The following is a 10,902-nucleotide window of genomic DNA, read 5'->3' as shown; positions in this document are numbered from 1 at the left end:
GTCAGCTTTTGGCTTTATCTAAGGAAATAGATCTGAAAATCCAGAGATTTATAAAGATAGAGGATTGCTCCAATAGATAGCAAGAGCCCTGGCACTGGGGGTGTCAAGCAAAGGCTGGACAACAGATTGTCAAGGTTCTTATCAAGGGAACTTTGACATAACAGGAGTGCAAATGACATTAAAATCACTTTCTGCCTTCCGAAGGAATGATTTGATGCGACTAGAGAACAAAATGACAAGGCAATCATCTCTGCACCTCTTTTGTCCAAGCAGTTGTGAAGGGGATCAGCTTCTGTTAGGATGAACCACTAGGAATTAAGTGAAGAAGAGAGGAATGGGCTTTTAACAACTTTCTCCAATTTTTGTACTTAGACATTTTAATAACTTTTCTATTCCTTTGGTTCCCTTCCTCACAAGGCAACTTCCAAATTGGTTGGTTATTTAAAGTTTTTCTTCCCCATGCGTGTAAACTACATCTGAGGCCCAAGAGCAGGTGTTTTTCTTTTTAATGACCTCTACCTTGGAAACTCATGAACTTTTCATAACAGTCCCTACTCAAGAAGTTCCAACGGCTTCCCACTGCCTGCTGGAATCAGCCCCTCCTTAGCCTGGTGGCCCTGGCCTTTTAAATCTGGTTCCCATCTGCTTTTCTGACCTGGTGTCTGCCCTTTTAACTAAGCAGCAGGGCTCCTCATGGTCCCCTCCATGCATTGCATAGTCTCCACTCTATTCATGATTTCCCCCTTCCCCCTGCTCTCCCACCTCCTCCCAGCAATCTCAGTTGGAAAGCCCTCCTCATCATTCTCAGCTTCTTTGCATTGGTCTTTCTTCTTGCCTGAGCTGATCGGCTGCCCCAATAGCCAATTCATCTCTGTGCATTAAAGCTACTGAACTGACTGTACAAAAAGCCTTCTCCCAAATGTGTGCAGGAAGGAGACAGCACAAATGAAAATGGGGATTCCCATTCTGCCTCTCGTTTGCTTGAGGTGTTTAGGGAATGTCAAAAGCCACCGCACACTGGGGTGCGCCAGTGGCTGAATGAGCGACTTGTGCTGGGGGTAAACCCCTTGCTTGGGTTGAAAGGGAATTGGGTGAGCTGTTTCTCAAGTCCTGCGTGTGCATCTTCATTTCCTGCACCTTCAGGGCATGCACTCAGGAAGCCTGGGGCTTAGTGGGGCCTGGAAGCCATATAGGTCGATGAGGTGGGTGGCTGAAATCATAGGTGAGCCAAGACGCTGTTTTGAAGTGAACACTCGAAGGCACTCTTGGTCAAATTGTGTAGCATCGCTAGGGGATAATAGTGGGTGTTGGATGTCAAGTTAGACTTGACTTCCATTTCTAACTCTTCCGCTTATTAGCTGCATCATCTTTGCCAAGTTGCTTTGTATTTCTGAATTTCAGTTTCCATCCGTAGGGATTATAATTCCCACAGTCACGGCTGTTGTCAAGATCACAGTGGAAGATGTTTTGCAAACTGTCAAGTGTTATAAAAAGTTTTAGTCTGTGCAGGCTTCGTTTTGCAAACAGTTGATGGTTCTGGCCCCAGACAACAGGGTAAGGGGGAGTCACAAGGGCCTGTGCATGTGGGTGCAGTGAGAATCGGTGCTGGCTGCAGACCAGAGGGAGCCCAAACAGTCTCTCTTTTTAATTTCTATTTTTTGTCTTCTTAAATTGAGTTATAATGTACATAGCATAAAAGTCACCACTTTAAAGTGTACTATTCACACATTTTACTATATTCACTATGTGTTGCAACCATCCCCACCATCTCTCTAATTCCAGAACATTTCCACTTCCCCAAGAGAAACCCCATAGCTCTCAGCAGTCACTCTCTGTCCTCCTGGCCTCAGTCTCTGGCCCTAGGCAACCACTGCTCTACTCTCTGTTTCAATGAATTTTCCTATTCTATGCATTTCATATAAATGTAATTGCACAACAAGTGGCCTTTTGCATCTGGCTTTTTTCACTTAAGTACTTCATTCTTTTTTATAGCTGAATAATATTCCATCGCGTGGTTACAACACATTTTGTTTATCCATTCATCAGTTCATGGGCCTTTGGGTTGTTTTCACTTTTGGGCTATTATGAATTGTGCTGCTAAGAATAGTTGCATACAAATTTTTGCATGGCCATATGTTTTCATTGATCTTTGGTGTATACCAAGGAGTGGCATTCCTGGGTCATATGGTAACTCTGTTTAACTTTTTGAGTGAATGTCAGTCTATTTTCCAAAATGTCTGGACCATTTTGCATATCTATTAGCACTGTATGAGGACCTACATCCTTTCCAATGCTTGTTATTAGCCATTGTTTTTGTTTTCAAAATTGTAGCTGTCCTAGTAGGTATGAAGCGGTATCCAATTGTGTTGTGGTCATTTCTCTAATGAAAGAGCCTAATACATTCTTAATGGAACTGAGCAGTCTATGAAAGAAGATAACCTCAATTGGAAACTGCCCAGGAGACCTTCCCATAGAAGTAGAGGCTCTGAGGTTTAATTGCCACCTCACCTCTACTGCTACCACCTCTGCTCCCAGTGGCCAGTGCTAAAGGTGCTTTCTTTGTACCAAACACTGTGCCACAGGCTGCTAGTCCTGTAGGGTAGGCAGTACTATCATCCCATTTTATAGCCATGGAAACTGAGGCTTACAAACATTAAGCAACTTGCTGAGTGGTGAGGCTGCCAGGATTTAAATCAACATGTTTGACTCCCAAGCCAAGCTCTTAACCGTGATGCCATTGAGAAGAAGACACACACAGCTTCTTCACTCTTAGCAAAATTCAACAAATGCTCCCTGAAGGCCCACTGGGTGTCATAATGTGTGCTGGGCTCTGTGGCTAAGGCCAAAGCTGCTGAGTGGGCCAGGTTGCAGTCTGGAGAGCCCTGTCTGAGTGTGTTAGTAATTTTTGTAAAGTGGAGAAATGAGTTTCATAATTTTTATTTGATTTAGCCCTCTAGTTGTTAACACCTCCAGTACAGAGGCTGGGGAGAGGGCTGTCTATAAATATTAGCTCCCTAAGTAAAAATGACTCTTTCATCTCAGCAGACCTAATTAAGCTGTTGATTAGAAAAGGATCAACACCTCCATGTGTAACAGAAGACACTGGCTGTCAGCGGGAGGTTGTGTCAGGGCAATTTCTCCTTCAATTTAGAACATTTGGGAAAGAGCTCCCCCCTACACACACGCGTGCACGCAGGCACACACACACCTTACCCCAGGCAGATTGGAAACATGGCAGCCCAGTCACCTGGGAGGCATTTAGTGCGTCTCTTTAACAAGTGAAATAGAAGCTTCAAGCAACAGGCAAATTGACTGGCAGAATGAGTAGAACTTAAGGGGTAAAAATGGAGGTGGGCAGCGCTGCAGTGTCTACACCTGTTGGGAGCGCTGCAGTCCCCTAGAGAGGCAGCAGGCCCAGCCCTGTCTGGGTCAGAGCCTTCCTGTGCCAGGTTCCTAGTGGGGTGATGGTAGAAACCAGCCCCAGGCCTCCCCTTCCACTTCTCTCCTGCAGCACCGTTTGCCTCCCAGGGGCATGCAGATGTGGCAGCCCATACAGGGGAGCAGTTGTGAAAAATTCACTTCCCTTAAGCCCTCCTTGCAAAAAATATGCTTTTCCTGTGGGGATCCAGGGAAGCTATCTTGGCATAGTAGGCAAGAATGAGCAGCATCTTGCAAGAAATCCTCTCTTCGCAAATGGGAGCACCTGCCTGGTCAGCCAGCAGCAAGAACTCCCCGGCCCTTGACCTCTCTTGAGGAAGTCGCAACTTCATTGGCTGGGACTCCTTTTTACATTTGAGCATGTGCACACACACATACGTGTGTGTGTTGTGTGTGTGTTGGAGTGGCGGAGGTAACTTTCTCTGTAAGAAAGGGAGAAGTCATTCTAAATTTATAATAATAATTGTTGGCACTTAGGGAGCACTCACTATGCCCAAGGTGCTGTATGATTACTTTACATATGTTAGCTCACTTCCGTCTCATAAAAACCCTATGATGTAGGTATTGCTAACCCAGGTTACAGAGGAGGGACTGAGGCACAGGAAGATTCAGGAACTTGCCAATGGGCCAGCCTGCCTCTGGAGTCTGCCCCCTAATCACTGTGCTATCTGAATGCAGATTGTGGATGAGTGCCTGGGCATTTCCCCGCAAGTGAATGGCTCATGTGAGTCTAATTCCCTTTATCTACTCATCCCAGCACTCAAGATGATGTAAGAAGTTGCTGAGTGTGGGTGAATCCCCAAGGAGGAAAGGGATATATATATATGTATATATATATATATATGTATATGTATATATTTGTTCAGCTGTTCACATTTTTATTGAGCAACTGCAATGTGCCAGCTACAGTCTCTGGGCCCATGGAGTAAAACAAATCAACTAAGAAATTTAAAAATTACAAGTTGTGATCAGTCCCACCAAGGTAGCAAAGGGGACCATGACGGGGAATTACTGGACCGGAAGGAGAGGCAACATTAGAGAAGGGGGTCAAGGAAGTTGTCTCTTAGGAAGTGATATTAAAGCAGGGTTCTAGAGTTACCCATGCTGTGAGGAGCAGGGGGAACGGATGCTGAAGGCGGCACAGCTGTTGGATGAGATGGCGTTTCCTCTAAGAGGGCAACGGCTCTGCGGTTAGGCGCTACAATGAACAATTAACAAAAGTCCTGGAGTTTCTCTGTAGTTACTAGCAATAGCAAAAACATCCAAGACAAGAAGGGACACGCAAGCTCTTTCTCAGAGGACAGAATGCGGAATCAGAAGGCCTATGCCGTGCTCCCCAGGGACACGAGAAGGGAGAGTGGGCAGTGGCAGTGGAAGACTCTAGGTCCTGAGGGAGAAGAGGACATTGGAGCATGCACAGAAGGAAACCAGTAAGAGGCTGTCAGCCAGGAGGGTGCCACCCACTGCACAGACATCCTCTGAGCACCCAGTGTGTTCAGGGTCTGGAGATTCCACTTTGATGAGCGGGGAAGGCTTCATGGCAGATGTGACATTTGATGTGAGCCAAGAAGGCTGAGTAGAACTTCTGCAGGCGGAGGAGAGGTCAGAGGCTTTCCCGAAGGAGCCCCGTGGAACACAATGCTGCCTCCTGGAGCCAGGGAGATGGTCTAATGTGGCTTCAGCGCAGGAGTGGGGAGGGTGGGAGGTGAGGACGATGGGAGGTGAGGAGGGTGGGAGGTGAGGCTGCAGGCTGGTTGTCAAGGGCTTCCTGAAGGAAGAACAGAGGGTCGGGAGAAGTTGCGGGGGGGAGGTGATATCTGGAGAAGGAGTTTTCCCCCAGCAGGGCCCTGAGTCACCCCACCCCCCACAAATGAGTTCCATGACTGGGGAGGGGTCTTAATGCCTCTCTTGACCCCGAGTCTAGGGCACAAGTCTTTGCAGCCCACTCCTCACAGCCTGCCTTGCGACCACCTCACTATGCAACTAGGAGAGAATCAGTCACATCGGATATAAAGGGTAATAAAAACGAAATCCCTGTGCAGTCACTGAAATTAGCTGGGGTATGATTGAAATGCCAAGGCAGGTCTTGTTATTTTTATGAAGCTGTGAATAATATAAGTATCCAATTGATAAAATGTTATTAAAGCTGACAGCCCTTAAGTGATCTAAGTGGTAAATATTGAAATGAGGTCTCTGCAACAGGGGGCCCAGGGGGGCCTGCGGCAGTAATAAGCATTGAACAATGATTCCGCAGGCGCTGGGGGAGGGGGGCGCCTTAGAGCTTGGGAGGAGCGAGAGCGCTCTTCCTCTTCAATAATTAAACCGGGATTCCCGGGATGGGTCGCAGCTCCTTGTAGTGGTTTGTTACTGTCCAGAGGAACCGGCTTTAGGCCAGACCTCAGCAGGGCCATCCCTCCCCCATCTGGGGGTGAGGTGGGGGGCGGGAGGAGGCTGGGGGAGTAGAGCGGCTGGCTCGGCTCCCAGCTCCCCGGCCCAATCCCCAAGGAGCCTGCTCTGAAGAAGCAGCATATATCAGCTGTCATTTATCACATAACAGACTGGTGCAGCCTGAGGGCAGCTGAGAGTTGATGAGCTGTGGGGCTGCCACGTGGGTTAGAGATTTTATTAGCACTGCTTTGGAAAAAAAAAAAAAAAAAGAAACCACCTTGGAGAGAAATTTAAAATGCTGTGTCTTCCTTGACACATCAGATGGCTCAAGATGTGGCAGGGAGCATCTTTCTTTGCCCTAGTGTTGGACAAGGAGTCAGAGGCTCTCTAAAACCTGCTGTTTTTACTCCATCCCAGATGAAGTCTGGCTGTGCTGGGGTAACCTGGGCCTCCCCAGATTTTGCCAGGGAAGCCGTAAGCCTTTTCTCACCCACTTTTAGGGCTTTGGGACTAGGCTGCTTCCTTGGTGGCAAGTGGCTTGCCCAGCGCTGTCCATTCCCCTCCTCCCTGCGGGGCCATCGGGTCGCCGGGGAGGCAGGCGGGCGGGGAGGGTGCTGCAGACCTGCGGGCTGGCAAGGGCCCCTTCTGCTGCAGAGTTCATTCCAGCAGAAGGTGATGACTGAAGAGATGCCAGGAGGCCACATCCTGCTTACTCGGTGTTTGCGGCGGGAATTGTGAAGAAGTCCAGGTTGGGGAACATCCTACAGCTGGGGAGCTGAGGGGCTCTTTCCGGAGGAGGAACACCTTAGGCTGCGCTGCGAAAGACGGAGAGGGCAGAGGCAGGCAGGTGGAGCGTGGCTGGGGGTTGCTCCCCAGCGGTGACCCCTACAATGACAGAAGGGACTGAGTTACAGACTTTGGTCCAGGCCCAGCTGTGCCAGGTGCTTGTCAGGGCCTGGCTGGGAGCTGAGCAGGGCAGGGAGGGAAGCAGGGGTAAGGGGTCTGGCTCCCTGGTTCTAGGAGCCCTGCTGGGGTGGTGGCAGGGCCTGGGTGGCAAGGGTTGGAGGCAGTTAGGGAGATCTTGCTTCAATCTATCCTTTATAAGTTCCAGACATTTTCACGCCAGGAGCCCAGAGCCTTTCCATGGAGACCTGTGCTCATTTGGCCCAGCACCAAGGCCGGTTCTGAACTGTCTTTGGGGCAGCCCCACCTGCCCTCTCTTTAATATCTGCCCTAAAGACACAGCAAGGACCGACCAACCCATTCATTGAAATCCTCCAGGCTCCTAGGTAAAAAGTGAGATATACAGTCATTATTTACATGGTGATTTCACTTAAAAAGTTGTATGCTTTTTCAGAATCCATGTTATAGATGGGGAAACTGAGGCTCAGAGAAGGTAAGTGATGTGCCCAAGCAGTACAGCACCATAAAGTCCTGGTTCTAAAAAACCAAAACTGCTGACTTGCAGCCCAGGGAAGAAAAGATTTTTAAAACTTGAACCTCTTCTCCCAAGGCCCGGCTTTGCCATTCATTTCCAACAACTCCTGTTTTGTAGCCTCTTCACAGCATCCCCTGAACCCCAGTGCCCCTCCCCGCCCCACCCCAGCTGCTCTACGTGGCTGGCTGCTCCAGAAGGGACCCGGTAGTCTGCAGCAAGCGCTCGTTCTGCTGGGACTCCCGCGCCAGGCCCGCCTCGCCCCAATCTCCCGGTTCTCAGCGCGCTGTGCACAGCTCTCCTTCCCAACTTCCTTCAAGATAGAGATGGTCCGTTCCTTGGCCTCTGGCCCTTCCAACTCTAGGCAATGAGGTAGCAGTGTTCATTGTAATCAGCAGTAGCAACACGTCCTTACATCGGCCATGGCGTTGTTTAAAGGGTCTTTTGTCACTTGGGCCTCAGTACAACTTGTGAGTGAGCGGGCAGCTTTCCCCATGTTGCATTTGGGGAAACTGAAGTTTAGAGAACTTATTCAAACTTAAACTAGCTCCCCAAACTCTGCTGCTGGCCAAGTACTGCTGATGGCAGATGCTGCTGGGGGAAAGGGCGGTCGGGAGGGCTTGTGGAATGGGCACCTGGCCTCAGAAAACAAGATTCTGGCTGGGATGGATGAGCGTGGTGGTGGGGCTGACCGAATGGGGTGGGGCTGGTCTTACCAGTCATTTTTGACGTCTGAGAGGAAAGATAGTGGGCACTTTTTAGGAACAGATGTGAGAGCTCTTGGGGAAGGTGGTAACCTTGAGTCTAGCTGATGGAAAGGGAGCAGTTGACAAATGCACTGAATGCTATTTAAACTTTAGAAAGTTTCAGAGAGCCCACATGTGTGTCTCAGCGCCTCTTTGGGCTTCTGTAAACAGCAAACCCACTGAGTGTCAGGCTTGTTTTCAGCTCTGCCCTGCACACTGGGAGTACTGGATGAAGCAAACCTTTTATTTAGTTCCTGGCTGGTCATTAAATTTTCCTCTGCATTGGTTTGTGATCGGGCTGGGGAACCAGGGGTAATGAGCGTTGTGAATGGCTGTAGCTATTTGCTGGAATATTACAACTTAATTTTGCCTCTCAAATTGCAAAATGGGGATCTCGAGTCAATGGAAAGTTTGACTCAGGTTTGGGGCTTCAGGTTGGAGATTTCGTTTTTCCCCAGAGGGCTTTGCTCTCTGTCTCAAACACGTGAAAGTCCCATTTCCACGTTTTTTTCAGAGTGACATACTGTGGGAAAAACTGAAAGTTATGAAGTAAAGAAAATACCACTTGGCAATAACAAGCAAAGGAACCCAATGCCTTCCACAAGACTGGTTTCTTTGCAAACCAGTGCTTATTTCTGCAACAGAAAGTCCTGGATTCCTTCTTCAACACAAATGCCAGAATGCTGCTGTGGCTCTCAGCATTTTTATAAAGGGCTGTCAGCTTACAGGAAAGGCCCAGTAGACAGTGTCCCCTGTGCTGGGGCAGTGGGGCATTTCCCTGGGGCCTGGGATGGTGGCGGCAACATCTTGGCCTGCTCCTTCCCCTTGTGAGGAGTCCATCTTGTTCCTTGTTCTAGAAGCAAGTGAAAGAGAAGTTGCCGCTCCGAGGCCCGAGCTTCCCTGGTGCTCCTTCTCTGAGCTCTGATGCAGCAAGTTCCGGTAGCTGTTGCTGCCTTCCCTTACCTCCTGGATCGTCCACAGTTTTACTACGATGCTTCAAGGTTTTTTCCTTTATCCTAATCTGCATTAAGTGACTACTTCCAACTTGAGGAGTGATATCTCTTCAATTTTGGAAAATTCCCAGCATCATCTCTTTTTCATGTTGCTTCTTTGTTATTCCTTCTATTCTTTTTTTCTGGAGTTTCTGTTGAGTATATGTCCAAGCCTCTCAATTTATCCTCCAGGTCTCTTAAACTGCATATATAAAATGTCCTTTTCCCTCTCTGATGCATTTTGAGTACTTATCTTGGTATTATCTTCCAATTTATTATTTCTCTCTCTTCTAAACTTAATCTCAGTGCGGAGTTTTTTCCTCTATCAGTTTGTTGTATTTAGCTATATTTTTATTTCCAAAATTTTAATTTGGTTTTATTTATCTCTCTCTTCTTTCTTTCTTTTCTGTTTCATAATTACAAAAAATGTTATTTTTTCCTTTACTTCTTTTACCTCCTTTACCTGAACGTATTTATTCTAAATCTATTTTCAGATTTCTCAATTATTTTAATTTCATTTGGAGTAAAGTCATTTCCAATTGTGGATGTTTCAGGCTGTTTTTCTGAGGATCAGTTTTCCTCAGGCATTTTGGAATTTTTGTTTGCAAGCTCATTTTGAATGGAGATTTGCTCTCTGTCTTTCTCCTTCTTCCCACTTACTCATCTGTTTAGAGGTTTTGTAGTTTCATACCATTGTGGTCTGGCTCTCCAGGCCTGAGGTCATCCTGCCCCTGCAGGTAAATCAGAGCTTTGAATGGCAGTCCAGGCTTTTTACTGCCTCATTTCACAGGCAGGGAAACCCCATTCCAACCTATGGCTTCTGACTGTGAGTCTGAGTCCAGCAAATTGCCACTTGTGAGGCCCTTTTGGCCCCATTATCTTTTGCAAGAACTGAGCTGCCTCCTGTTTGCTAGCTTGTCTTTCTATTTGGTTTCAGGTCTTCAAAAGAAGTTGATCTGGTTTTTTCACTGGGACTGTGTCTTGGTAATTTCCTCTCCTTATATATTATCTAATGTTGCTATGTTTAGACATGCAGGAAGGCCTCCAAGCATGAACTAACAATACGGTTTTGATGGGAAGTTCTGGGCATAGTCTTGAACATTTTTGAGATGATATAGAAGAAAGAAGGACTCACGATCCCCCCTTGGGGGAGCTTCTGGGACAAGGCATTTGCCAAAAAGAACTGGAAAATGTCAGCAAGTGCTAGGTTTGAAGAATAGAAGAGAGGAGGCACACAGCTAAAAAGAGAAGCAGGACTCATAGAAACTTCATAGTTGAAAGGGGCATTCAGAATGACCAAGTCTTACCTTCTGCTGCCCCTCTCCACCCTGTCACTCCCATGCCGTGATTCCATCATAACAGCTCACCAAGGGACTGTTTACAGTATGTCTGAACACCTCCCATGTTGAGAAACCCACCACCCACCAAAGCAGCCTTTTGCATCTGCAAAGCTCTTTCCTTTACAACCAAAAACCTGTCTCCCTTTAGCTTTTACCTAGGGTCTTCAGCCCACCACTTGGAACCACGCAGAAGAGTTCAATCATCCTTCCATCTGGCATATGCAAATGCTCAAGAATTGCTCTCTACGATGATTATTTCTGAGCACCAACACAGCCGAGCTCCAGCATACAACTGGCCCCCTAGTTTCACGGCTCACCCCCAGGTACTGTATGGTTTGGCTGGCGGGTTCTGCTGCCTGTGTTTTCCTGTTACGTTTCTCAGAACAGAAAAGGCACCCACTGCTGCAGTCCCTTCTGCTGGCCCCGTGGTGTGTGCTCCTTCATCACAGAGCACACACTACATCACCAAATTGCAGTCAGAAAATTTTGAGTATTTGGTGTCAGCAGTCCCAGGTTTAAATCCTGGTTTGTGCCATCACTTGTCACATGAGCTAGGTATGTCT

General features: G+C 47.6%; 1 long non-coding RNA gene across 1 annotated transcript; it reads left to right on the top strand.

The window, feature by feature from the left end:
• Nucleotides 1-8,987: 8,987 nt before the first annotated feature.
• Nucleotides 8,988-10,616, top strand: LOC143661785 (uncharacterized). Its single transcript, XR_013164838.1, has 3 exons — nt 8,988-9,008; nt 9,937-9,983; nt 10,488-10,616. It is a non-coding gene; the product is annotated as an uncharacterized LOC143661785 (long non-coding RNA).
• Nucleotides 10,617-10,902: the final 286 nt, after the last annotated feature.

This window comes from Tamandua tetradactyla, chromosome 17 (genome assembly GCF_023851605.1).
Source record: "Tamandua tetradactyla isolate mTamTet1 chromosome 17, mTamTet1.pri, whole genome shotgun sequence".
NCBI classification, from domain to species: Eukaryota; Metazoa; Chordata; class Mammalia; order Pilosa; family Myrmecophagidae; genus Tamandua; species Tamandua tetradactyla.
This window is presented reverse-complemented; position numbering and strand designations above follow the sequence as displayed.